Here is a 27,860-nt window from a genome sequence, read left to right as displayed (position 1 = left end):
TATCACTCACGCTGGCGGAAAGCTACACCATCCAAGAACACCTGTCCGATTCGGTGCACACAAGTCAAAAGATAAGCTTGATGCGGCAGCGCGTAGCGAGTGAAAAAAGGAGCAAAATCATCCTTTTCTGACAGTGTTTAATAATAAATAGAATAATAACTTTGTGTAAAAACCCGTTCACACCAAACATCACAATCGTATATCATGAAAAACAAAAACAGTGAAGCCCCAGGCAACGCAAGAACCCAGCTTGCCCAACAGAGACCAAGAGTCCGGATGTAGGATGAAAAGATACAGCTCAAAACCCATAAAATACCACACCAAATACCAAAATACCAAAAAACCCATAGTCATGCAGATAGCGACAGACATGTTTTGCTAGTCGAAGTTGGCTGTTACAAGTTTCGCTCTGATCAACCAATCAGGGGACGGTAAAATCTTGATGTCATCGAGGGCCCGTGAGGACCAATTTGAAAGTTTGATTGGTTAAAGAAACAGCCCAATGACTAATTCACTTTGACTTCAGTCGGCCAGCACGGCTGATTCTAAAAGCCCAAAGCATATTAGATTGACGCGGCAGCGCATACAGGCTGAAATCTGATTGGACACAAAAAATAAAATTAACATACACGTACACATACCGGAAGCAGTGCAGCCAAGAGAAATGCTACGAAATGAAGGCAATGGACTGTCGGGGATAAATTAATACATTTTCGTGGAATAAATATTCAAATTTAGGTTGTAAATATAGGGCAGCGCTTCTGATAGTGTTTAGGCGAGCAAAGAAGCCCTCGCTGGCCCGGACACGAGACATCACTGGGCATTTGCGAAGAAATTACAGCGAACCACAAACAACACGGGCTCTTTGGAAGAAGATATGCAAATCATCCAAAATCTCCCGGATTTAAATATGAAAAACCGTTGACAGGATGTTGTACACAAACTACTAAAGGGATAAACCCACGCCAATGAAAATAACCTCTGCAGCGGAAGTAATAAAACATCAGCATAACATGGGGAAAATAGTTTAATCTTAGGTTAGCCAAATCTGTAGCTCTCGCCATGAGTTTGTGCTGCAGGGATGTGACTCATCCACAAGAGAAACATGTTGGCAAGACTTCTTTCACCTCGAACAGTGAAAAAAAGGGAACTTGGTTGCACTCGTGGTTTATTACCCATCGACTCCCTCTTCCTCCCCTTACAATACATCCCAGGAACAGAAGGCAGTATTTTCAACCAGGAAGTAAAAAAGCCCATTAAAAAGACATTGGTATCAGAATAAAGAACAACAAAATCAAGCTTTTCCTTAAGGCAGCTTTAAAAAGTTCTCATGAAACCACATTCCAGCACTGGTTTTCACACCTCAAGTAACTTAACACCAGGAGAAATATGCACGGAAGGAATAACATGACATGCTCGCCAACACCTGGATGATGGCGTAATAACTTGTGACTTTTAACGGAATCCAGCAGAGAGGGACCATCGCCTCTTTTCGACCAGTGCTTTTTAATTCCATATTCCTTTCTTAGGGCTTACAATGAAATCAAATTGAATGTGTATGTTTTTTCTCCAGCTGCTTTTCTATACCGCTTATTCTGGTCAGGGTGCCAGTTGATCCCATGCCAGTTGTAAGAAAGTCAGTCTTATCAAATTCAAACTATTCCTTACTTATGGGATCCAAATGGCTTTGCTGCTACACTAATGCTATTAAATGAAATCTACTATTGTGGAAGGCATCGATATATTCATCACAGAAATCCCCACTATAGCTTGAAAATCTGCGGTTTATAGCAATTGCTTTTTTATGTGTTTACATGATACTCACTTACTGCAATGCACGAACCTTGCACGTTCGAAAGGAGAGCCCCAGTCGCCGATCCACTTTTCAGATGTTTATTGAGCGACATGCCAACAGTAAAACACGAAAACGATCACGATTCACTACACTGTATATAGTGTATTTGGGGCTGGGCCAATTAGTCGACAAGTCGACTTTTCTACTCCGCATGTACTGACTAATTATTTTTGTTTGCTAAGGGGGAGCGTATATTAATGAACATTGCAATAGTGACAGAAAAATGAAAATGCACTGCTATTAAAATCACAAAGCTGATTTCTATAGACTAACCGCTAATCACGTGTTTTTTACATATTTTACCAAAAATGAGCACAGTCACTTGCAAAATATGCAGGATTGTATTTGTAATCATTAGTTTTTACCTGTTTCTATGCCAGTTCGTTGAAATATGTCTTTACGTGAAACCAGTCCATGGCACACACAAAAAAGGTTGGGGACTGCTGTACTGTGTTGAATAAATATCAATGACATCATCGATTAATTGAATTCGACTCGACTTTCATCACATTAAATTAAAATGTCGACTAAAAAACACATTTAGTAGTTCAATCCCTCGTACATACGAGTTTGCAGAATGTACATTTGTGACTATAATAACTGTAATGGGAATTCTGGGGAGGGCAAAAAAAACTATTTCTGACTGTCCCCAGAATTGGACTTTTATCCAGTAATGCAGTTTTAATTCATTCTTTCTTTCATTTTGAAGAATTATGGTCCATCGTTGTCAACCACGAGGCAAGACAACCTTCCAACAAGCTGTCGGGATGCATCAGGTGACACCAAAGTGACGTACATAGTGTGTCTGTGTGGCTGCGCGTGTGTGTCAAGGGAGGAGAAAGGAGTCGAGGGTTGGAGGTCACTCTCATTAGCGAAAACGAGAGCCGCTGTCACTTCTAGATTGTAACTAGTTGCCAGACAACTTGCATCTCAGCTCTCTTTACAACACACACCACACTCCCCTCCCCTTGGTCACGATGCCCTCTTACACCAAGTGCACGTGCCAAACACGGTGACCCACATTTACATAAAGTCGTCGGTGACACTTTGGACTGGTCCGTCCACTATTCATAGCCTTGGCGCTGGTCAACAGTCAAAGCAGGTAAAGAGCAAGAAGTCAACGAATGCTGCGTGACAACTGGTTTCCTCTCCATTTTCTATTCCAGGGCATGTTTGTGGCCCGTTCCATTTTGTGTCGAAGAAATCACCACCGGTGCCACATGGGTCCTCCACTCCCCCCACACCCCGCCACACTCGCCCATCGTGAAAAAATCATGCCACTGAATGGAAAACAACACTCGAGAAGGGAGCGGATAAATAAATGATGGTGTCAGGGCAGAGTGCGAATAGCAGCCGTGAGGATCCAAAAGGGGAAGGGAGAGTGATTAAGGTTCCGGAAAACTGGCGATAGGCCCCTTTCCTGGTGGTCTCTGTGGACCCCGCAGATGAGGTTGAGAGCGCGGAGACAGGACAGCCAAGCTCTCAGACCGCATCAGGCTGTCGCCGCCAGTGATGCCCGACCCGGGAGACTACGCTACGCTCTCTGTGAGATGGGAACAAACTCATAAAAGCTATTATTGTGCAGATGGTATTGTGCTATTTCGCCTTTAAAAAAATATATCTGCTGTTCCTGACTGCTGCAATTCACATGCACTCAGACTCGTCTCCAAAACCGTCGCTATATGTTTGCAGCTCCGCGTGCATATCAAAGTGTTGCAGACGCGGCTCAAAATGACCGCATGTTTAATTCCTTGGGCACTAATTCTGGGGACATGTCGCTGCTTGCCGCTCAAAAGGAGCTATCTCACAATCAGGGCGTGAAATGTTAAAGAGCTTCCAGCCAATGCGCCTGCTGCATGGTGTTTTCTCCCAACTAGTGTTCATTTGACATTTAGTAAATCATTACTGCAGTCATGCCTTTCAGCAACATGCGTACACACACATGCAGTGTCAAAAAAAAAAAATCATCATCTAAACACACGCACACAAACGCAACCTTTGTTAACACTGTTAACATGTTAGGTGACCTAATTTCATTCATTGCCAAAATGACACTTTTAACCGAGAAGTGTGTGATCAACGCCCCTGCGGCAGGATGTCAGCTTATAAAAATGTGATGAAAGATTAGTTTATATTTAGGGTTACAATGTGTTTACCCATTATATCACGGTTGATCATTCGCAGCCCTGCGATATCGTGTTTTTTTTTCTTCCCAATACAGGGACACACTGATATTTTTTCAGACCATGTTCAAGTACAATTACTTACATTTGAGTACTTGCGATACCAAGTACTGAGTACTTGATAATTCTATATCTTGCAGTTGTGATGAAAATGTGGTTTATTTTAATCAAATCCTGTTCAAAAACACAAACTTTTCTTCAACAAGGCATTTCAGCTATGTACTGTAGTGTCTCAGTCTGAACACTAGGGGCACTATATAAAAGGAGTACTTACATACTGTAAGAGATGGAGAAGAACAGAGTCTGGTGGATATACAAGTAATATTGTGGATGCCATGTTACCTCTACGCGTTAATTACAAGGTATATGTTAGGCTGGTAAAGTGGTATCCGTGTCCCTGTACCTGAGAATATTTTAGAGTACGAGTACAGACGTACAGTACAGTTTCAGTACTGATACTAGTATCAGTGCATCCCTAATACTTAGTAGACGCAAATGATTTGCTTTTGCGGGCCACGTAAAATGATGTGGCGGGCCGTATCTGGCCCCCGGGCCTTGAGTTTTGACACCTGTGCAAATTATCCGCCACGACAAACTTGGGTTTTACTGTACTGTTATGCCCCGCCACTTTTAGTAGATTCCTGGAATTTAGGTAGAATCTTCCGAGCGGCTGTAAACTATCAGCCTTGTAAATTCCAATGGAGACGTGAACGTGGACATCTCGGCTAGCTTCGCAGGCCCCGCCAGGCTTTCACACATCTCCCACATGTGCTAAGCTTCCTCGCGGGCCCTCTAATCACCGGCGGGCTGAGGGTTGAAAGCTGATAAAAACCCGAGCGATACGGCGGCCACACATCTGTCCGCTCGCCTCTCATCTCCGCCGACAACTGATGGACGGCTGATGGCGAGAGATTGTAGATGGACGGGAGACATTTCTGATGTCTCACAATATGTTGAATTTAAGCGACGTGTGGCCAAGAGCTCTCTGTACGGCTGAATTTACACTTAGTGGTCACACAATTAGGCACCTGCGCGGGTGTCAAACTCAAGGCCTGGGGACCAAATGCAGCCGTCCACGTCATTTTATGTGGCCCATAAAAGCTTCATTTATTTTTGCTCAAAACCAGTTATCCATCATAAAATATCTTATTACAGCAAATTTCTGTCCACTTATCTCAACAAAACTTCATTTGACCTTCCATTCATCCATCCATTTTCTAACACTTACGTCGCGGGGGCAGTAGCTTTAGCAGGGATGCCCAGACTTCCCTCTCCCCAGCCACTTCATCCAGCTCTTCCAGGGGGATCCCGTGGCATTCCCAGGCCAGCCGAAGGACGTAGTCTCTCCAGCGTGTCCTGGGTCGTCCCCGGGGTCTCCCGGTGGGATGTGCCCGGAACACCTCACCGGGGAGGCGTCCGGGAGGCATCCGAATCAGATGCCCCAGCCACCTCATCTGGCTCCTCTCGATGCAGAGGTGCAGCGGCTCTACTCTGAGCTCCTCCCGGATGACCGAGCTTCTCACCCTATCTCTAAGGGTGGTAATATATATATATATATATATATATATATATATTTTTTTTTTTTTTTTTTTTTTTTTTCCCGGCCTGTACTGTGAACTGTGAACCAAAACGTGAACTTAAAACCAGAGTATGTACCGAACCGTGATATTTGGAGCACAGTTACACTCCTGGTGATTATACATCATAACAAGCCCCACTGAAGGCAGCCTTGTTTGCTATAGAAACAAGTTTGACACTTCTGATCTATTGAGACCTACGTTCATAATTGAGCCTTTTCTTATGATACTGTCAGTTTTGTCCCTCTGGTGTAGCTAAACAAGGTAAGCGCTTGGTTCAGGTCCATTTGCATTGCATCATCCAAAGTGTTATTTGGCAACATGGAAGAGACAAAATATTAGAAACAGCTCTTCGTGTGATTAAGTGCAGTTCTACACCACTGCCCAGCTACAACATCAAAAAGAAGCATTTCAGCCTTCATAAAAATGTCAATCAAAACTGAGCATTTTATTATTTTTTGTGTCGGTGTACTTAATGTTAATTACCTTGAGTAAATGAAATAAAACGTCTTAGGAGCTTTAGAAAATGTGTTTGGGTGAATAAAAAGATTCCAACAAGACTAGTATCTTAGTGTGGACTGGAGACATTGTTTAATGAAAGTGTCCTGTTTAGAAAAAGGTGTCTAGTTTATTAAAAAAAAACAAAAAAAAAAACATAGGTAATAGTTCATCAACAGAATGTGAGAACACTACAAAAATATGATGAAATTGAAGGAAATGTACAAATAAACACTTGTGTTGAGGGAAGAAGATGTTTTTCCTCATCTTTTCTCCAGACTAAATAAGTGCACTGGAAGTTTTTCCTGTACTTGAATGTGTACACTAACATGCATAGATATAGAATGCTACAAGATAATAATGGTCTGTTTTGCACGTGCAGAATGTTCTTGCACTGCATCTCATTCAATTGTGCCAGTGTACCTAACTTTGAGTGTGCAGATCTATACAGAATGGAAGCAAATGCAGCTGATGATTCTAAAAAGGCACCTGTAACACGTTGTTCCGTGCATCACAATGTTTTGTAGCAATGCTTTACGCCCGTTGTCTGTGTAATTGTCTCAACAAAGAGCTCCTAATGTCTCATCACTGCACTCACACATACAGTGCATCCTCTTTTTTAATCCATAAGCTCTTAAGGCGGTTATAACAGCCTCGGACGGTCAAACCAAGTAAAAGGCACCAAAGGCATGCCTCCACGTTCTGTACGCACACTTTTCATATCAATGAGTGCACCGAGTGGAGTGGGGCAATATCCACCATCAATTAAAGATGGAACAAGGAAGCAACAGTCGCGCTAATGTCAGCCTTGAGAGGCTGAGCGAGCAGTTGGTGCGCAATCAATAGCATTAGAAAAACCTATTGTTTGTGCGTCACTCGAAAAGGTACATCTAAAAGTGTGTGATTTTGATTGTCGACGTTATCGAACGACGCAAACCAAAACCAGTACACACTCCATCAGCTTCTTTTCCTATTGCTATAAACTTCTTACACAATCGACTCATCGTTAAGTGCATCATAGTATTGTAGGATCGTAGGTAGTATTAAAAAAACTGCAGTATCACAAATGTTTAATACTACCTATTATCATTCAAAATACTTCTGCAAGTCTGAATTTAGAGATACACCGCATCAGTGTCGCATAACGCTGTGCCATAACATGGAGGGCAGCACTGAGGTCAACTTCAAGAACTGCAGTGTGATTAACAGACAGAAGAAGAGGCAGAGAAGGTCCACAACTTAGCACCTGCAATAGTTGATCCCACAAAGCAGTGTGAATAAATGTATGTGGGTATTGTTGTATGCTCTGTTTGTATGGTAGGAGTTGTTTGAAGGTTAATAATTACAGAAAAATTGATGCTAATTTCCGTTATCACATCAATGGCGTTTCTTATTATATGTTAGCATTAAGCTTTCGTTATATGACATGACGTGGTTTGGATGAACATTTTGGTGTCAAGATCTTAAATGTTTAATTCTTTTTAAATTTTGTTTTGTGTCAGTTTTGCAAATGGGAGTGATGAAAAAATCTGGGAGGCGTAAAATGCTTTTTATACGTTCTCTTAAGATCGCACATTTGAACCTAAGGCGGATGGTTTTGGAACGTATCCCCTTAATGTATATTTTATGTTATGTTCCTTTTCTTCTTTGCTATCGTACTAGAGTGACTCCAATTACTGGAGACAAATTCCTTGTGTGTTTTAACATTCTTGGCCAATACAGAAGATGATGATTCGGATCCTGATTTTCTTGGTTATACAAATATGGAAATGGCGCTTCACTTTTCCGAAGTCATCGAGACACAAAGCCAAGACAAACACACTCACGTGCTCACGCCGCGGACGTCTTTGGCCTTTTGCCTCTGAGCGCTTTTACTTGCTCGCGCAGATATTACATATTCAAACTCTGTCTAACCCTCGGTCTACCTTGACGCTCGCCTTCCCCGACACCTCAGCGGAGACGAACGCTGAGACGATGCCAGGGCTAGGCGAGCTTGCCGGCCGTCTTCTCGCCTGACAGCCAACATGTTTATTATTGGTGGCTCGCTACGCATCCCGTCCCACGCTCATGAGGAAGGGACAGGCGACGGTATTCCAGCGCCAGAGGCGGAATTGAGGCAAACGAGGTGGGGGGAAACGCTACAACAACTCACACGACGTTGACCTATTGTGTTCAGCCTCAGGGTGTCGATGAGTGAGAACGAAGGGGTTAAGCCATGTCCGCTGTGGTGGAAGTAACCAAGAATAGTTGAGGGAAAAGAACAGCAAAGGATGTTATTAAGATTATTGTAAGAGGGCATACGCTGAGTTGTCAGGGGGTAACTGTTGGAGGGAATGTTTTTAAAATGACACATTCACAGGCTGTCAGTTGCATAGCAAAGCCACAGGTGGTGCTAAAACGCTAACCAGGAGATTCTATCCGGGTAAAAAGCCTGAGTAAAAAAATTAAGGAACAACAAGGGAGAAATAAACAACAAAATACCCAATGACAGCAAGGTGAAACATCTAAAGCACGTGTGTCAGACTCAAAGCACACAGGTTTTGAGGCTCCACATACAATATACTGTATTATCATTATTATTTTTTTTTTTTATTGAACCACAAAAACATGAAGCGATTGTCAAGGACGATGCAGGTGCCCCTATCGCCAGCCAGCCGTTGAGCTAGCTAGCTAGCTGCTTGTGACTCAAGGAAATCTAATAAGTTGACGGTGTATTATCATACATTATTTTTATTAACAGCTTACGCTTTTTCCATCTTTATGCTCGTCTCCAAGATACCAACACCGTGTGCTGTTTTAACATTAAGTAGCTGTGTGTCATGTTCGCAATTAATCACCTAAGACAAGGCTCGAATGAAATAGCTTGACATATAGCCAGCGGAAACGAGCCAGTTAACAGGGATGAGGTTTATTTACAGTTTTCCGCATTGCTCGCCTCCATACGGCGAACCTTAAAAAAAAAAAAGCCTTCCCCATACTTGTTCCAACATTATCAGAAAACACTAAATCATAATGTTGTTGTTTTTTTTTTTATTCACAAGCAGCAATGCTAAGTAGCTAGCTAGTCAACTCTACGCGCCAAGTTGCCCATCATCCACTCCATCGAAGAAGCTGTCTAACTGTGGTTATTTAGAAGGCGCGGATTATATGTTTTCATTTCAGACAAGTGGAATTATTTTCCATTATTTTCCATACTTGTTGGAATCCATCCACTAAAGTTAATACAATGGTTTGGTATATACAGTTTAGAACACCTGTGAGGCGGAGTGATATGAAAAGTTGAAAGTCTGAGTGCAGTTGTACTGTATAACAGGCACTCATGGCCCACCAATCAAATTGCTTGGTCAGAACTAACTGTCGTATAATGAAGCTTTAAAGATGGCAGGGTTTGGCCGCAGAATGCACTTCCACAGGCACTTTCTTACTTCCAAAGGGAAAACTTGGTTCAGAATGAACTCATTCCCGCTTCATCCGTCAGCGAGATGATGGACAAATCAGGGTTTACAATAGACTCTCACACATGCTCGACGAGAATGAAAACCCGTGTTTGTGAACTCAATATTGCGACCTCTGACCCACTCCATGCTGCGCGGCGCTAGCCTTTCTTGTTACATTTTATAGGGTCGGGAGTTCACAGTCCATCCATCAACGTCTCGAGCGGCGTGAAGCTTATTTTTAGCCAAACTGAAAAGATGTGAAGCAGATGAATGGGATGAAGATTTATTGTTTTGGTCCCCTAAATCTCGACAAAAAAAAAAGCCCCCCCCCCCCCCCCCCCCCCCCCCCGCTACTTGACCCAAATGAGTCGGTGCCAATGTTGTTCTCACCCTCCTGGGGTCAAAAAGCAACACTCCCTGGGGTCACAGCAATATTATTTCCAGCTCCGACTCTGCCGTTAATGATGTAACACACTTTTAACTAAAGCAGCCACTTGCAGAATGCACCTGTTGTTGATTCCTGGCTTCCAATCCCTCAGTGTTCAAGGTTCATTAGAAAAACACCATCTCGCTTTCTTGCTTGACTTGTATATACGTGCACACAACAATAAATTCATACAACAATACCTGTATGAGGCTGAAAAGGTTCTTCATCAAAAAGCGGTAAAGAGGTTTAAAAATCAAATCCCCTAATCTTGTTCAATACCAGAATACAGATTTGAGATATTTAAGAAAATGGCTCAGAACACTGTATTCATGCCCAATCTCTTTTAATGGGATTTCCCTTGATCTACTTGAAATAATCCATCATAATTTAAAAAGTAAAGGTTGGTTGCATTACTGTCAATTGCTAAATAAAACGTGGAGGGATGGAACAAAAAAAGAGACTCAAGTCACAGGAGCTTCCCGAACTGCATTATTATCGATTTTTTTTTGGGGGGAGGGAATTGGAAAAATTCATAATATACAGTTGCATATCCGTATTTAGCTCAATATTTATTATTTTAAATTGCAATAGTGAAACTCATATAGATTCATTAAACAGATGGAAAAAAAAAAACTGGAAATATCTCACTTTGTGTTCCACTTTTTGTATTGTATTACTGAAATAAATTACTTTCCATGATATTGTAATTCATTAAGATGCACCTGTATATGCTATGAAAATAGTAGTAGAAGTAGTTGTAGTCTCACTTATAATTTCCTCACTTATTCTTGGCAACATCATTCATAATAATGTGTAGTAATGTTTTACATAAATAATAGCTGCTGGGCTCAGCTGCTCTTTTTTCCCTCTATATGCATATCATCATACTTGGCCGGTTGTTTCACTCCTGTTTTGCCAATCGTGAAGTCAATATGTGTCCTAACCAGAGGGAATAGGAGACCTAAATGCAGTGAAAGGACGCAAATATTGTCATTAGTGCAACTGGGAGTCCCGCATGCATTCTCTGGGCTCTTTAACCAAAAGCACCAATTCTCTGGAGATGCAAAGCTCTCCTTTCCGCATGTGAAGACACGGTAAAATATGCCTCCAACCCCATTTGCATTTGATTTTCCTCACAAGCACGTAAACGTGTCAAAATGGGGGCGAAAAGAGGCTCGGGTGGACTCCGAGGTTCATACACACACTTACACACAAAGAGAGGATATGGAGACAGAGGCACACAAACGCCGTATTAATTTTTCATAACATCATGCTCAATACAAAATGCAATAAGTGTTTCTTGTAAGACGACTCCCAGGCACTTATAGCACTTGAGCATGCGGCAAGGTACTCCTCAGAGGTCCGGTCTACATGTTTGTCTGACTTACTTTGACTCCAGGAGGCTGACATCTGATGCTAAGGACGCCCGGGGGCTGGTTGGCTGCAGGAGAGGGAGGCAGGACAGTGTGGTTAGTGATAGGTGGGGACAGTAGAATCACTGTGATCATCCTAATCCTTCACAAACAGATTTCCCCTCCGCTGGAGAGGAACAGCAATAATCCTGTTCTCCAGGAGCATGATACGCAGAATTGATGTCTTTTCATTTTTTAGCCTCTCAGTTTGATCGCTTTACTCATCACATTCGCATTCGGCTCACTGTGGCCTCGAGTATTTAATATTCTCCGGAAGTACACCACCACCTCCTCCAGGGGAATTTGAGTTCGAGTTGAAGCACCGAATATTGTCGCTGGCCGGTGACGCTCGTGTGTGTCACATTTTTATCAGGAGCACTAAAAAATATTTTAGCAATAAACACACCGAAAACATATGTTGAATATTATTAGACATCACTGTATGATAGGTTCAGCAGTGATGTCGAACTACTTGCGACTAAACTATTCGGTATCCTCTTCTCAGCCTTGCTGCATTACGCTTTCCGTGATGTTGCAGATGAACAACAGTTCATCCCGTACAGTGTAGGCTCTTTCCGATACCTTGGCCCTGCGACTAAAGGACTCTTCTCCAAGCACGCTTTGGCAATGCTGCAACCACCTTTGGCAGATTATGTGCTCGAACAAGGAATAATCACTACCTGATGGACAAAACCAAAGGCAACATTGACAAATCTTGCGTTCTCAAGAATGGCTCGGAAACATGGCCCAAATAAAGTGTACACTGCAGGGGTGTCAAACTCATTTTTGTCATGGGCCACATCGTAGATATGACTTCCCTCGGAGGGCCACGACTACTGTGAACCCATATAAATGAATTATTACCTCATATAATTACATTCAGTAGACACAACGAATTGATGAACAATCAGTTTTGAAATCAAGAAAAAACAAAATTCCCTCGAAAAAAATTTGAATTTGTTTTCACAACATTACAACTTTTTTCTTGAAAATAGGCCCCATTTTAATTCATGTGGCATTTAGGGGGGCACATGGTGGTTTTGTTTAACTGATGTTTGGAATATGAGGGGCTCCTTGGAAAGATTTCTCCCCGGTAAGGGGTCCCTGGACCCAAAATATTTGAGAACCCCAGGTTTAAAGGCAAATGTAGTGTCGGAATTTTGACCTGCTTCAGCTAAAATATTGTTCATCATCTCAAAGATTTATGTTCACTATTGAGGACTGATTAAAAGAAAGTGATTGACTTAAACATACATAAAATGGCATCATCCTTCCATAACTAATATTTATCTCCATGAAGCACTAAGTCGTCTCCAAACTAACAAACAAGTGATTTAAGAACATGGAGATATATGAGCGCTCTGTCCTTGCTCGCTCTTTAGAGAGAAAAAGAGAAGGAAAGAAAAAAAAAAGATGATGAAAAGAATGAGCTACTGTTTCAGCACTCACTGCAACTATTCCCACGGTTCTGGTCAACGTTCGCTCCATTTTTTTATCGGGATAACACATCAGCCACTGTGTCTTGTCTTCTTGAAAATTCCCCACCAAAAATAGCTCACAAATGACAGTTTGTTCAAGGTCGAAAAGCACAAGTGGATGCTCTCACTACAAATCAGTAGGATATTGCACTGTAATGTGATAGTAATACAGCAAATACTGGTGTTTTATGGTATAATATATTCCTTTTTTTTTTTTTTTTTTAAATGAGCAAAAAATATGTTTGTTTGTTTTCACTGTATCCCGCTACGTCGCAACACAGTTGTCGTTACACTTAGCTTTCTGGCTAATTGGCATTGGTGCAATGAAGTCACCACTGGCATTTTAGGATTTGCACGGGTCAGCTGAACGTCTGGAAAAGGCCTTGAGGGAGGAAAGCGACATTGACATGCAAATGATCGTCTCCAACTTTATTGAGCGGATACATTTAAGTTAATTTGCTGTTGGGAGTGGCTAATTGAAGTAGGCTCCTCCAGTAATTCTTAAAGAGTCAATGCACCTGATTTAGAGGAGGCCCGCTCGTAGCTCTCTCGATTGACAGCTCCGTTAACTCCGAATGTGACATAACCGCCACAGAGACAGGAAGCGAGCGGTAAGGCAGCAGAGTCCTTCTTACACGTCGAGGTGACCTTGGAGCGCCCCGTGGTTCTTATGTCCAGGCTGATATGCTCAGCGAGGCAGTCGAGCATTGTTTCAGAACCTTCAAGGCCAATCATAAATGTTGCAGGAGACATCTCAGGAAATGCCACCTCCCACTGAGCTAAAACAGAGCCCTGATGGACCTTTGGGGATAAAGCATTTTAGCGTAGCGTCTTGCTAGCATGATTGCAACAGTAAGGCCAGTCGCACTGCGCGAAAAGCGACTCAATGTACCTGGACTGTCGCAGAGTGTTTCATTAGTGGCCATCTGCCGCTAGTTTTGCTGCGATTTGAAATATGGAATCGCAGGTGAATGGCATCGCAACGTCAATCAATCAAAAAATGCCATGTCGGATCGCATGAGCTTTCACAACAAACGTTATTTGTGGTTCAACAAAATAATATATATGGTGCCTCCAAAAGTTGCTTCCCAATAAGAACATCAGGAGTCGCCGTTATTCCATGTGTGAGAGTCAATCGCCTAGTGTGCGTGTGTAAGTCGCAAACTATTTTATTTCACGATTGTCCAGTTTAGTCACATTCGCTCGTGCAATATAGCAGCGGTCGCCAACCACTGCACACTTGTAACCTTCCATTTTTCTTCTTAGCCCACTGAACTTAGCCTTGCCCCGTCTCGTGCAAATGAAACACTGCTCACCTCGCCCCCCTCTATTGTGGGGCCAATGGCAACCACGGAAAACTGTGTGACAGTGGCTATTACTTGCGATGTAGGAATACTGCACCATGAGTAGCTGTTTTGTTTTGTTTACAGTTTGGCCTTGACAGAGTGACATGCAAATTACAAAAGCTCAGCAAATCTAATGGTAGCCGACAGAGTTTACACAGCACACGCTTGTCGTCGCACAGTCACAGCCTCATTTACCTGCTCCTGTCCGACGTGACAGTGTGTTTGTGCCTGCCCAAATGTCCTTTTTGTGTGCGTGAAACATGCTTGTCTGATCACACTCAAACCCACTTATCTATATAGTAGTGTGTGCGCCGTGCTTGCCCTTTTGCAGATGTGTGTGAAGGACCGAGCCGAAGGGGGCTTAAAGTAAAGCGTCAGGCCGTAATTGGGTTACGGGGGCCAGTGATGGATTAAAGCGCGGCCAGAGAGACGCTGCAGCAACATTAGGGTGTCTGAGATGTCAGAGGCAGAGCGCTCTCATTAATCGCCTCGGCCCGTACATTACTGCATTAGCTGTATTAGCAGCTACGACTCGCCAAGCACTTTGGGATTTCTCGCTGAGGCAGGCCACATTCCTGTCTTACACTTCTGGTAACTGTACCGAGAAGTGGGCGGCGTCTCTCACTTTTTAATCGACGAATAGCGGGCAAGACAGTGGAAACAATTAGATAGGATCAACAAGATTATTAATTCATACCTTTTGACCTAAGAACAAGCTTATGGAAGTACAGTATAGTAGTCCTTAGCTGTATTGACCAATCACGTTTAAGTAGTTTGATTGTATAATGTAGGTTTATAGGGTTTTAGGTAGAAAATAATGTATTTTACTCGTAATTGTTGTTTTTCTCCAGCTTAGCCTCAACAGACAACAGACATATTTTGACGTTTTAATACATTTAAGCCTGTTAAATGTGTGGGAGGGGTATAGCTATTTGAAAATATTTTTTATATGATGCAAATTTTGGGAGTGGGTCTGGAACGTATACCCCACAATAAATGAGGGTTCACTAAAGGAAGCAATAGCTGTTGCCTCCAGATACAAATATTTTATTGCAGGTCATTGCTAGCGTAGCAGTTCACATTGCTGACTTTCGTGCAGCTGGCGCGGAATCGACTGTTGCGCAACACTCTATTCGCAGTCGCCCTCCAGTTTACTGGCAAACAGTCCAGGATGTAGTCCATCTTAGCGGGATGGTTTTACATTTTTAAAGTCTAACTTGGTAGTTAATTCACAAGAAGTACAACACAACTCCCAATAACCTAATAGCCTTCCTGTGTGAAAATTTATTTTTATGCGTATGTTGCATGACCTGGATCGCTATCGTCATTGCAATCTAGTCTTTTTTTTTTTCCCTCCCAGTTCCATCTAACCCCCTCGTGGTACAGATATTTACAAGATAGCGGTTATTAATAAGCATAATCAGAAATTGATTTTGCAGCGGTGTTGGATGTGACTGAGCTCAGCTCGGAAGCAGAGAGTGTACGTATGTGAGTGTGTGTTTTTTTGTTCTTGCATTTGACCGATGGAAGCCGTTGGGTGGGGTGGAGGTCATGAGTCAGGGGCGGAGCCTAGATGAGAATGTATGGACGAACACCGGCGATCTGGAGCGCTCAACCGTCGTCCACTCATTCTTTGTGAAGCGAGGGCTTCATCACTCATTGCCTTTCCCGTTGTAAGCCCCCACTTTGCCGCCACCGCTATCCTCCTGGGGCTAAAATATCTGACTTAATCATAGCTGATGAGCGGCCATGATTACCTCAGAGCTGGTCCTTAGCCTCAGCTAAGCCGCGGTGTCGGGCGCTCACAGAAATGTCCCATCGTATTATTTACCGGACCCGTCTCGAGTTGCGAGGTTCGTTCAGCCCTTTCCTGCTTTCTCACCATCAGCGCTCACAATGAGCTATCTGTATCTAACGTCTAATTCATTACCGTCCCAATCGAGGTGGGTTTGTTTGCTGTCTCATGAACTACATGGCGTATAATCATTTCCTTTCATTCAGCAATGAGGCGCTTGCAAGACAATGTTCAATAACATCTTTTAACTTTTGGGAAGATGATGACAACATAGTTTCACAGGAATTTTGAGTTTTATCGTGGCATCATTTTCCGTTTTACAACATAATTTTAAGGGATCTTTCTGGAGGGGTAAGGCCCCGATGTTGAGCCCTGCCATGACCCGCAAAAAAAAGGCAATTTCTTGTTTTCATTTTTGGATCACGGGCGGCTGACGTTTAAGTTTAATAATAAAATGCTAAACTAAATTAGGCAGGACTGAGCCCACGCATGATTTATGAATTGATTTAATAAGAGACATCATTTTATTTGGTACAAACAGGATCCATCCATCCATTTTCTTCAGCTCAATCAGTTTTTGGGTGAACTGGAGCCAATCCCTGCTGATTTTGGGTGAGAGGTGGTGTACAATCTCGACTGGTTGCCAGCCCATCGCAAGTCACATATAGACAAACAACCATTCACATTCATGTCCATACCTATGGACGATTTCAAGTTGTGATTGATGTTTTTGGAATGTGGAACATGCAAACTCCACACAAGAAGGCCAGAGTCAAGATTCCTACCCAGAACTTCAGAACTGTGAAGCATAACAACCACTGCACAAGTAGTTACATTTTGTGGCAAAATATTGTAGGTGTCAATCCTTTAAAAAAAAGTACTGTTGCGGAAAAAAAAATAATAATAATTTGCGGGCACCATAGATCACTTTCTCTCGCCAGGATGCATGACGACAGGCCAAGGCGCGCACGAGCATGGATTGTTATTGGATCACGTTCGGATAGAGCACAATTTCCCATGAGCGTCCTTTGGTACCTGATCTGCGCTAGGAAATACAGTACTGGACAACCCTACCCCGAGCTCCTTCCCTCTTGTTCTCACACGCAAAAGCGCATGCACACACCCTTGCGCCACGGCTTCACACTCAGGTATCTGTTAGTCTAGCGAGCGTCTCCATTCACATGGAAAGGGGTTGTCTTCCAACTCCGAGATGAGGTATTATCTTACCCCTGTGGGAGAGTTCTAATTAGGTAATTGACTGATGCATAAAGCAGGTGCCTGTATCCGTTACAGCCGGCCCGACCTGTTCATTATTAAACACTGACCCTCTCCGCCACTCGTGCCAAAGCTTACAGTGAAGGGGAGAAAGTGGCCAGAAGCTTTCACGGGGATAAGGGACACAACTAATTACACTTCGCTGGTTACCTGAGTGCTGATGCATCTTGAATGAGGTGCTTGCGACTCTAATTCCCACTGAATGAGAACGACGACTTGCTCCATGTCACAGTCAGGCAGTGGTGCGAAATAAAGTACAAATAAAAGACAAATATATTTTTCCAGTATCTGTACTTCACCTAGGCACATTTGTTTCTGAGGACGTCCTTCCTATATTTGAAAATAAATATCTTTATGTACTTTATCTAAATTCGGTTTTGCCTAGTCAAAACTGAGCTACAGATATCCACAACACCATTTGGCCTAGAACAAACGTCACTTTTGCCATTCATGTGTAAGGGTTTGTCACAGATATCTCCTATTCAGCCACCAATATCCGCTTGAAAATTACAGATATCTGCAATGGAATTGCAGATATCTGTGACAGCAGTTAGAGATATCTACAGTTCGACTTCCATTCACTGAGTTCAAACACGATTTAAAATATCTGAAAAGGGATATGGAGACATCTTGAATTGAGGTGAATTAAAAATATTTGTAACTGGAATTATGACTATTCAGAATCAAATTGCAGCTATCTCAAACTCGTGTTACAGATATCTACAATTTCGTTGCAAATCTCTTGTCTTTCACGTAGCCGATATCTGCAAATGAATTCCAGATATCTGTAACGACAAACCACATACATACGAATGGCAAAAGTGACGCCATTCGTTCTAGGTGAAATGACGTTGCAGAAAATTAAAATGTTGTTAAATGCCATAGATCTTAATTGATTGAGAGCTTGGGGTCTTATAAACAGGGAAAAAAAAAACTGAGACAGCAGCGTTTGTAGACCCTCTGAGGGCCCCAGGCAATAAGGGGTCATGGCGACCTGCCACCCAAAAAACAAAAAATAAAAATCCAGGATGATTGGATATCTTATATTAAATAATTGACCTAAACACAGTGGTTGAGAAATAAAAAAAAGTCTGACACTTGGAGGGCCCATTAGGGAGATTCCTGAATCCTCAAAGCCATAGAAAACGAAGTCCAGACACTGACCTGCGCTGACGCCATGTCACCCAAATTGACATAACGTCACTATGCAGTGCAATGCAAAGCAGTTGACTAGTTCCAAATTTTACCATCTGTAGAAGACATTTTCCACAGAAACTTCACAATACATTTAATGTTAATGTGATATTGTTATCATGGCAATTAGTGAAGTATAAAAGAAATAGGCTACTATTATCAAGACAACATCACGTGTCCAGTATCTGTGCTTCTGCTCAAGTACACAGTGTGAGTACTTTTGCCACCTCTGCCGTCAGGGCTTTTATTAAAGGCCAAAAAAGTCCTTCTGGGGAATTAGTTTAGCTGAATATAGCATTGTTGCATGGCAAACCACGCCACGCTTCGCCCTCGCATGTCTGCTCATCGACAGACGAATGAAACCGGAGCTACACTCCTCCGAAAGGAAAGGGAAGGAGAAACTGGTGGAGTGCGAGCAGGCAGCACTTCATTCTGACATTTTGACACTAGTGAAATATATAAAGGATTAGGTTGCTGTTAAGCCCGTAGCCCGAGTTATTCACATCACCAGGTCAAACGATCCAGATATGGATTGATAGCAGAGACGAGAATTGATTCAACGTGCGTGTATTTTGTACGCATGCATACGGGACAGCAAGCTGCAAAACATGACCCCGGGCGGTCCATTTTAATTCAACGAAATACACATTTCATTGAGTGTGTAAATTACAGACGCTTTCAAGCGATTTGGATTGAGCAAGACTGCTGGAGCCAGGCCAGCCCGTAAAGTTTTGCCACCAAAGACCATAAATTGGATCATACTCTCAAAATTGACATTTCTATCATTTTAATTTGTGTTCTTTCATCTTAAATGATGAAATACTGTGAGGGCAACTCAGGGCAAAGATGTTTTCCGACTTTTTATATGTAACTTGGTGAATCGCAGCTTGCATTATCTTAGCCGTCAAAACCACTCTTCGCCTTGCCCATAACACAAATAGTCAAGTCCCTTCTGTCTATTCCTAATGTATTTCGTCATTCTTTGTGAACCAGGAAGTAGCCCGCTAGCTAACCAATTGATGGACAAACAAAGTTTTGAACTATAATTAGAGAAATGTATTTTCTGTTTTTGTAGCTTGAGTCATGACAGAGCCGCTTCCCCAACCCAGATCGCAAATGGTAGAGTCCCTTCTGTCTATTTTTTATGCATTTCATTATTCTTTGTGAACCAGGAAGTAGCCTGCTACCTAACCAACAGATGCACAACCGAAAAATGTTGCTCTGTAAAAAATGTTTTTTTTACTTTTATCAGAGCAAATGATTTTTTTATTTTGCGGTTTGAACGCAAATGCTTGAGTCCCGTCAGTCAAATCCTAATGTCAACTATTTTTCTCTGTGAAACAGGAAGTAAGCTGAAGTAAGCTGCTAGCCAACAATCGAACATCGTCTTGCTAAAAGACAGACAGACAAATACCGCAAACAAATGTTTCCCTTTTCTCAATCTTTTTCAGCATCTCAGCATGTCTTTACCATTTAAGGTAAAGGATACTGTATGTTCCACCCTCTGCAGAAACAGCAAAATGTCATCGTCCATAAACAAGGAAGTAACTTGCTAACATATGAATGGACAAACTTATACATTACGGCACGTGTCAACAGTTCAACCTTGACTTTTACTTCAAAATGTTTTACCCTCTGAGCATTTGACTCTGTAAGAAGTGGAACTGGATGATAGTTTGCCTGTGCGTTTTTCTCTTGTAGAACATAAATTCTATAGGCTAGGCAGTATACTGTATGTCAGGAAACAAGGTTTGGCCAATATTACTAAAAAGACATAAGTACATGGTTTTATTTCACGTCTCGTCACTGTTTGCTCAACCAAAGTGAGAAGAGCAGGAAGCAGCGGGAAAATGACACCATACTCTTAATTTCTATGTCCCTAAATTACTATATATGTTTAGCAAAATTAACCAAGTCCAAATAATTCAGAGTGTGGGTACTTTTGTGCGAGTAATTTTGCCACCTCAGACATTTAGTGTCATCAATGACTTGAAGAAAATACGGAACTAGGGAATACAGGAGACCATATCCTGCCTAACTCTAATAAAGAACCACTACAAAAGTGAATACCTCTTGTGACAAGGCCGTCAGTAGATTACCAGATTTCGGCGTCATACTGAATGTTTATCCCAAATGATCCCTAATCCGATCTAGCCTAACCTAATCCCATCTACAGAGAACACCAAGAGGCAGATCAGACGTCCACTACACCACCACTAAAAGGAATAGCACAGTAGATTTGTGACATGGAAATGACCTTCTTTTCATATTTCTTTAGATATTGGATGGATTTCTACTGAATATAATATAGTGACATGTACATTTTCAGCAAAGCAGCAAGCTTGATGACCTAAACTACAATTCTCTTGCCACCATACAGTCATTGTGGCAGATCTTTAAAAATGATCATCTGTGTATTAATCCCCCCCCCCCCCATAAAACTTTCTGATTGGACATTTGCAATCGGTGCCCTGCAGTACAGCTGGTACAGTGCTCGTACACTGGTGAAGTGCCCACAGTAATAGATTCCTCGATCCAATCACGGAGGCTTAGCAGGTACAGTAAGAGATGGCGTTCATCACACAGATGTGGCCACTCTTGACCACTGAGATGATCAACCTCTTACCCCCAGCAAAAAAAAATAAATAAATCTTAGAAAAATCAATTTGCCCCCCCCCAAAAAAAAAAAAAAAAAAAAAAATTAAAGCAGCAGTATGGCTTGTGCTTTTTGATGAGATTGCATTTTTGGTATAGCATTAAATGCATCCCTACTTTACGAGCATGTTGTGGCCAAAATCCACTCAAGATGCCTCCTGGTCTGTGCAAGCCAAATTAAACTGTTCCCCAATCTTTTAGGCTAGTTTTTAAATCTTTTTTTTTTTTTTTTTTTTTAATCATCCTTATTTTGTAAAAGCAATGCTTCAATTCAACTACAGTAATAAGACAACCCTGGAGAAATAGTCCATCGTGTCTACATCAATTTGTCAAATTTTTGTCCATTTTATAGAAAGAAAAATTAAAAGGCCAAATATACTGTTTTGTTTGCTTAATGTTAAATGCTGTGATTACATGACATATTGTATTATATTGTATTAAGGGGGGCATCACGGTCAGTGGTGGTTAACACGTCTGCCTCAGAGTCAGGGAATCTGGGTTCGAATCTCCATTGGTACATCTCTGTGTGGAATTTGCATGTTCTCCCAGGCTTCCACGTGATTTCTTCCTCACACATTCCAAAAACAAACATGCTAGGCTAAATGAAATGCTCTAAATTGGCCATAGGTGTAAACGTGAATGATTGTTGCATACTTTGTTTCCCCCCCCCAAAAAAAATAAAATACTGAGTTGTACAGGTTATAGGTCACATTAATGGCAGCAAAACGTTTGGAATGATTTATCTTGGTCTCGTTTTTCATATCACAAAAAACCTGGAATTTGAAGAGGGGTGTGTAGACTTTTTATGTTGACATATTTTGTTTTTGGCATTGAAATCAATTAAACTGGCCCCTTTTTTTCATAGTTGCTGCAACGCACCAAAATACGTCATCAGCATCTGTATTTCAGTTGTTAGATAAATATATATATATATATATATAAAATAAGGTATCACAAACTCTTTTGTGAACCTGCCCTTTGACATCCATGAAATTCTTACTTCCCTTTAACTCTCGCACAAAAACATCCCCTTTCTCGGGAAGAGGGACAGGAAGAAGATAAGAGCGATTTTACTCCTTGGTTCCACTTCAAAAGTGGAAAAGAGCCAATAAAAATCATTTTAACAACAGGTCGGACAGAGGCGAGGGCTCTCTCCCTCGCTCTCCCTATCGCTCTGTTTGGAAATCGTCATGTTTGGAAATGACCCCCCAGTGACCTCTTCTTCCTGAACCAGAGGGAAGTCTGTCAGGATGGACGGCAGCTGGTTGAAAGCACCCGAGTCCAAGACAGAAAACTTGCTCAGAAAGTCCGACTGAAAAGACCTCTCCCATTGAGCGTATGTCAAATGGGCCCTGTGCATTTCTGTTTGTTTGGGTGTGTGGTCAGAATAATGTAAAAAAACTAAATTATAATAAAAATACAGATTTCCAGGGTTCTGGGGCTGCAGATGATGATCAAGGTTTTATCATTGAAAGACAGTGGACTTCTTCTTTATTGTTCCACCAGTTTGCCATAAACATTACCGCCACCCACAGGCTTGGAGTAGGCTAGTATAGGGTGAAACTTAAAGACTTAAAGTAACAGAATATTTGTTACTTCTCTCGTATTTGACTGTACGTTTTGGGTTGTTTCTATATTATTAATGTGTATATATGAGAATATTGTTATTGTTGACCGTTTAATTATCTATCTATCTATTTACTAGCTATCTGAAAAGAGGAAAAAAAAACTGTCCGGCATTCTTTTTTTGTGAGTTCTTGGCAGAGGTTAATGCTTGTCCTCTTTTCATTTGCATTGTGAGAAGTGAGTAGCAAGGGCGGCGGCCATTTAGGGAGCAGCCGCAGAGATTAAACAGGGCAGCCCAGGGTTTAATCTCTGCCCTTCACATCTACTAAAATGCAAAAGGGACCACAGCTCGGAATGGTTGAGAGGTCATGAAGCGATCATGCCAAAGAGAAGGCGACACCTCCCCTCTATGATTAAAACAATAAATCTGATTAGCCCTCTCTTTCTTCGTTCCCCCCCCCCCCCCCCCCCCTTTTTTTACAAGGACTCGACAACGTGCGTGAGCCCTCAAAAGCCATCCTATTTCAATCGTCTCCCCAGGTGTGCCCGTGCTGCATGTGAAACCCAATAGTAGATTAAAGTGCCAAAGCCCTGAGAGGAAAAATGCTTTTAGGAACCTTTAAAAGTGTGTTTAACAGGGTGTTTTTTAGGGCGCACTAAAACCAACACACCGCAGCACATGGCCAAGACGGAGACTCTTAGCGTCCTACAGACGACGATGGAGATGAAGGGGGACGAGATAGACAGGGAGGAAAGCCCCCAACTTGTCCCAGTCTTGACACCCGGTCTGGACTGGGTCAGTCTGTCTGTTCGTATGTCCTGAACACGCTGGTCCAGAGATTAATGTCTTGTTATTTCTTAGCAGTGGTGGGACGCAAGTAAGTTCAAATGCTTCGTTACTGTACTTAAGTAGGTTTTTCCAGTATCTGTACTTGAATATTTATTTCCCTGACGACGTTTTACAATTATACCCTATATTTGAACACACAAATCTGTACTTTCTACTCCTTACTTTATCAAAATAGAGTTTTTACTTTTTTCAACCTCTGCTTATGAAAACAGGGTAGTTAAAAAAAAGACAAATATAAATAGAAATAAATAATGTAGAGGTAAAGTCAACCATAGTCAGCAAAAATCCCCAATTTTGTGGCAGCCTAAAAACCACCAGCGACTGCTTTTAAGAAATCCTCAGTCTTATCTTAAAAAACACAAACAGGCAATGTTATTACATATATTTGTTTTCCCAGTTATTGTTATTAGCACTTTTCATTTATCAGTTCACAACATTAGCAAAGCTATGGCAACGTTGTTTTGATAGCACAAAAGCCTGAGCCAACAAAAAAATTAAGAAAAAAAAAAAAATAATCTTTTTTAAAAAAGCATTTGTTTTTATTGTTGTGCCAAGTTATCAAAAATTGTATTGTATATAGTTAACCAAAAATAAATAAAAAATCCTTTTTACTTTTGTACTTAAGTGCATTTCCAAGTTTGTGCTTTTGAACTAAATGAATCCAATCAATCTTTCCACTTTTACCAGTTTTTCTGTACAGTACTTTTACTTAATTACAGAGTGTGAGTAATTTTGCCAGCTCTGCATCCTATAAGGAGGAAACGTATGACAATGTTTTAAAAGACAGTTAGTTTTATTTGTGCAACCTTGATTGATTTGTTGAACAACCTTGATGGTGTATATAGTACGTACTGTATACAGTATCATAAACAAGTGGAAGATTCCCAGAGTGGTCATCCATCAATTTTTAGGGCCATAATGGTATCTCTTTGAAGGATTTTTATTTTTTTTAAATGCCATGAACAACTTCAAATAAACTGATATTGAGTGTATTTCTAAACCCACTGTAGTTAAGTTAGAATAGCTTATAGCAAATTCAATTGAAATAAAAATGTTAACTGCTTTTTAAAAGGCATTAAATCAATGAAAAATGTCATGACTGCACTGATATTGAACGGAGTGATACCACTATTGGCCCACGTTGAGATTTCAAGCACAGCAATAAACACACATTGTCAACCTGATATATACAAAACTGCGCTCTGTAAATAAAGACAATTGATGCGGTGCACACTCAATCATGAATCCAATGTAGGAAATACAATAATACTTCTATGAAGATCTGCAATTGTAGTTAGTTTTAAATACCAGGACATTTTAATGTTATTTGGGGCAAGGAGAAAAAATATGTATGACCACGCAATCACACACAGAACAGTGTCAGTGTCAACTGGTATTAGAGGGGGGGGTGATAATTTTAGATTTGCACGCATTTTTTCCCACTCATTTTCAGATCTAATGTCGAAATAAAGGCTTCTATCCCTGTCGGCTGAGACTGGGCCCCTGCCAGGGTGCCCGTGACCCCTTCATACCTGTGCTTGTAAAAGCAGCCACAGGGGGTCCCAACACGTGAAGAAATGGAAGCCATGTGACACAAGACAGTGCCTATAAATATGGTGGAGATCACAGGGGCACTTAATGCAGGGGTGGGCAGACGCCTTTTTACCAGTTCGTCTACAACATCTTAAAAAGGTTCTGTCGTGTCATATGAAACCAATAAAAAAAAACGAATACTTCCCCCCCCCCGGCGGAGGAAAAGGTCTGCACCGAGACTCTTCAGTCGTCCTTTTGCTTTAAAGACACACTCACGTCACATGCGTTGCTGTTGTTGTTGTTCTTTTGATGTATTCACCTTTTTACCGTTATCTTGCTCTCGCTCTCACCCCCTCGCAAAGGCGGAAGGGTGTGGGGGGGCTAGGGGGGTAGGTGGGGGCGGCCTTTTTGGAAGGACCTCACTGCTGATTCATGAGCCGAGTGAATGAGGTCAAAACCAAACGGGAGGAGAGCAAATGTGTTATACAGTTTAAGCAATTATTCTGAAACCTCCTGGCCACAACATTAGGAACACCTGCACCAATACCAACAGCAATATTCAAAGCAAGCTCAGTTTTTGGTCTCGAACTTCTGTATGTTTATTATGTGGTTGGAGTTTGCAGTGGTACTGTATAGAACTGCACTGCATCATACTGACAGCTGTTTCTAATATTGTGCACCTTTACTGTAACCACATGAGTTTATCAGAATATTCATATTTAGTTTTTATGTTTGTCCTTTTTGAGCTCATAACCTCAAATGTTACAATGACCTGTTCAAGGAGAATAAGGGCAGCAAGAAAACAACTGCAGCACAGTGGAGATTGTGGAGGCACAGGTAAGCGAATGTTACAAAGCGTTTTTATTTTTTGTCCTTTCTTGCCTTGTGGCCTTAAATGCCACAGTGACCTTTTCAAGAAGAGACTATGGGCAGTAAGAAAACAATACAGTACTGCAACCAGCAGGTGGAGACTAGGACGACAGAACTAAGCTAATGTTAGAAAGTGTTATTTTCCTCCTTTCTTGTCTTGTATCCTCAAATATCAGAATGGCCTGCTCAAGGGGAGACGAAGGGCAGCAAGAAAACAGAGCGCTACATCAAAGTGGAGACTGTGGAAGAATAGCTACGCTAATGTGTTTTAGCTTTGTCATTTCTTGCCTTGTATCCTCAAATGTCACAATGACTTGTTCACGATGAGACTAAGGACACCATGAAAACAGAATGCTACAGTAAAGTTGATACTATGGAGCAACAGTTAAGCTAATGTGTTTTAGTTTTGGCATTTCTTGTCTTGTATCCCCAAATGTCACAATGACTTATTCAAGAGGAGACTAACGGCAGCAAGGAATCGGAACGCTATAGCAAAGTTGAGACAATGGAGGCACAGCTAAACTAAATAAAACTGTGTTTTATTTTTGTCATGTTTTGCCTTCTATCCTGCAACATCAGAATGGCTCGTTCAAGGGGAGATTAAGGCCAGCAAGAAAACAGAACGCTGCAGCAAAATTGAGATTATGGAGGCACAGCTAAATTCATGTGCTTTAGTTTGGGCATTTCTTGTCTCGTATCCTCAAATGTCACAATGACTTAGAGGAGACTCAGGGCAGCAAGGAAATGAAATGTTGCAGCCAAGTGGAGACTGCGGAAGCAAAGCGAAACTGATGTATTTTCATTTTTGACATCTCTTCCTTTACCCTCAAACGTCACAATAACCTGTTAGTAGCCGAGACGGTAGCGTGCGGTGGAAAAGGGGCGGTACTTTAGAGATTCTCTCACTGGCTCTCCAGCCACTGGACGTTTAAAAAAAAAAAAAAAAAAGAAAGTCTTTAATCGGGCCGCGGCCGCTAATGAAGACGGGCCGGTGGAGGAGGCCGAGAGGAGAAGCGAAGGAGGAAGGCAATCTCTGGAAATGATTACAGACTCATTTCCTTGTTTATCCTGCCTTTGAAAAGAGAAGGAGAGGCCCCCTCCTCCTCCCCAACTCTCCATCCCAATAGGCCCTCCACTTATTGTGTCAAAATCACTGCATGCCGCCCCCCCTCCAAAACTCCCATCGACAGCACCCGCCAGAAGCGCCCATTGGTCCGTCCTTAATCACTCTCGCTCTCGTGCTCTTTCACTTTTGCCCTCATGCTTTGGAAGATTTGTTTCACGCTTTCACTCAACTATTTCGCCCCTTTCTTTGGGTCCCCCACTTCTCTTGTGCTCTCGCCTATTGTGGAGTTGAGGGTCCCACTTGTAAACAATTTCCCCACAAGATCAAGCTGGGTCCCCCCCAGCCCCCGCCCCGTCCGCTTTCATAGAGGGGCTCCGGCCAGGCCCTTGTCTGCCTCAAGTGGCCGAGCTGGCTGGGCTCGGGGTTAATGGCTGGAAATCTCCAACTAACCTCTCCAGCAGCTGGCTCCAGAGAACCCTCTTTCTCATCTTATCCTTTAGCCATGCCTCCCCCTCTTTTTTTTTTTTTTTAGCCCCCTCCTCCCTCGCTCTCTTCCTCTGCCAACCCCAGGAATTTTTTTTTTTTCTTCCTAACAGAAATCTGGCTTTTTCCTCCATAGCGGCTCAAGGCCGGAAGAAAACCATGGAGCATAAGTGAAAATGGGGCTGGAAAGCTCTTCTCCAACCTGCTACCCTACCCACCCCCCACCCCTTTCCACCAACCCTCCTCCTCCATTTCCCCTCTCTCTACGCTTGTCTGCTAAAAGAGAAGAATAAGAAAAGAACCTCCATTGGACATGTCTTTCATTTTCAAATACGGGTTCAAAGGCACTGGGAGACTCGG

General features: G+C 42.1%; 1 long non-coding RNA gene across 1 annotated transcript in view; it reads right to left on the bottom strand.

Moving 5' to 3' along the window:
• Window positions 1-27,860, bottom strand: part of LOC133490341 (uncharacterized) — a 223,561-nt gene that overhangs the window by 98,425 nt on the left and 97,276 nt on the right. Inside the window, exon 4 of the long non-coding RNA XR_009792174.1 lies at window positions 11,366-11,418. This is a non-coding gene — a long non-coding RNA (uncharacterized LOC133490341). The remainder of the gene's footprint in view (window positions 1-11,365; window positions 11,419-27,860) is intronic.

Source organism: Phyllopteryx taeniolatus, chromosome 15 (assembly GCF_024500385.1).
Source record: "Phyllopteryx taeniolatus isolate TA_2022b chromosome 15, UOR_Ptae_1.2, whole genome shotgun sequence".
NCBI classification, from domain to species: domain Eukaryota; kingdom Metazoa; phylum Chordata; class Actinopteri; order Syngnathiformes; family Syngnathidae; genus Phyllopteryx; species Phyllopteryx taeniolatus.
Note: the sequence above shows the minus strand (reverse complement) of the source record. Positions and strands in the feature narration are given on the sequence as shown.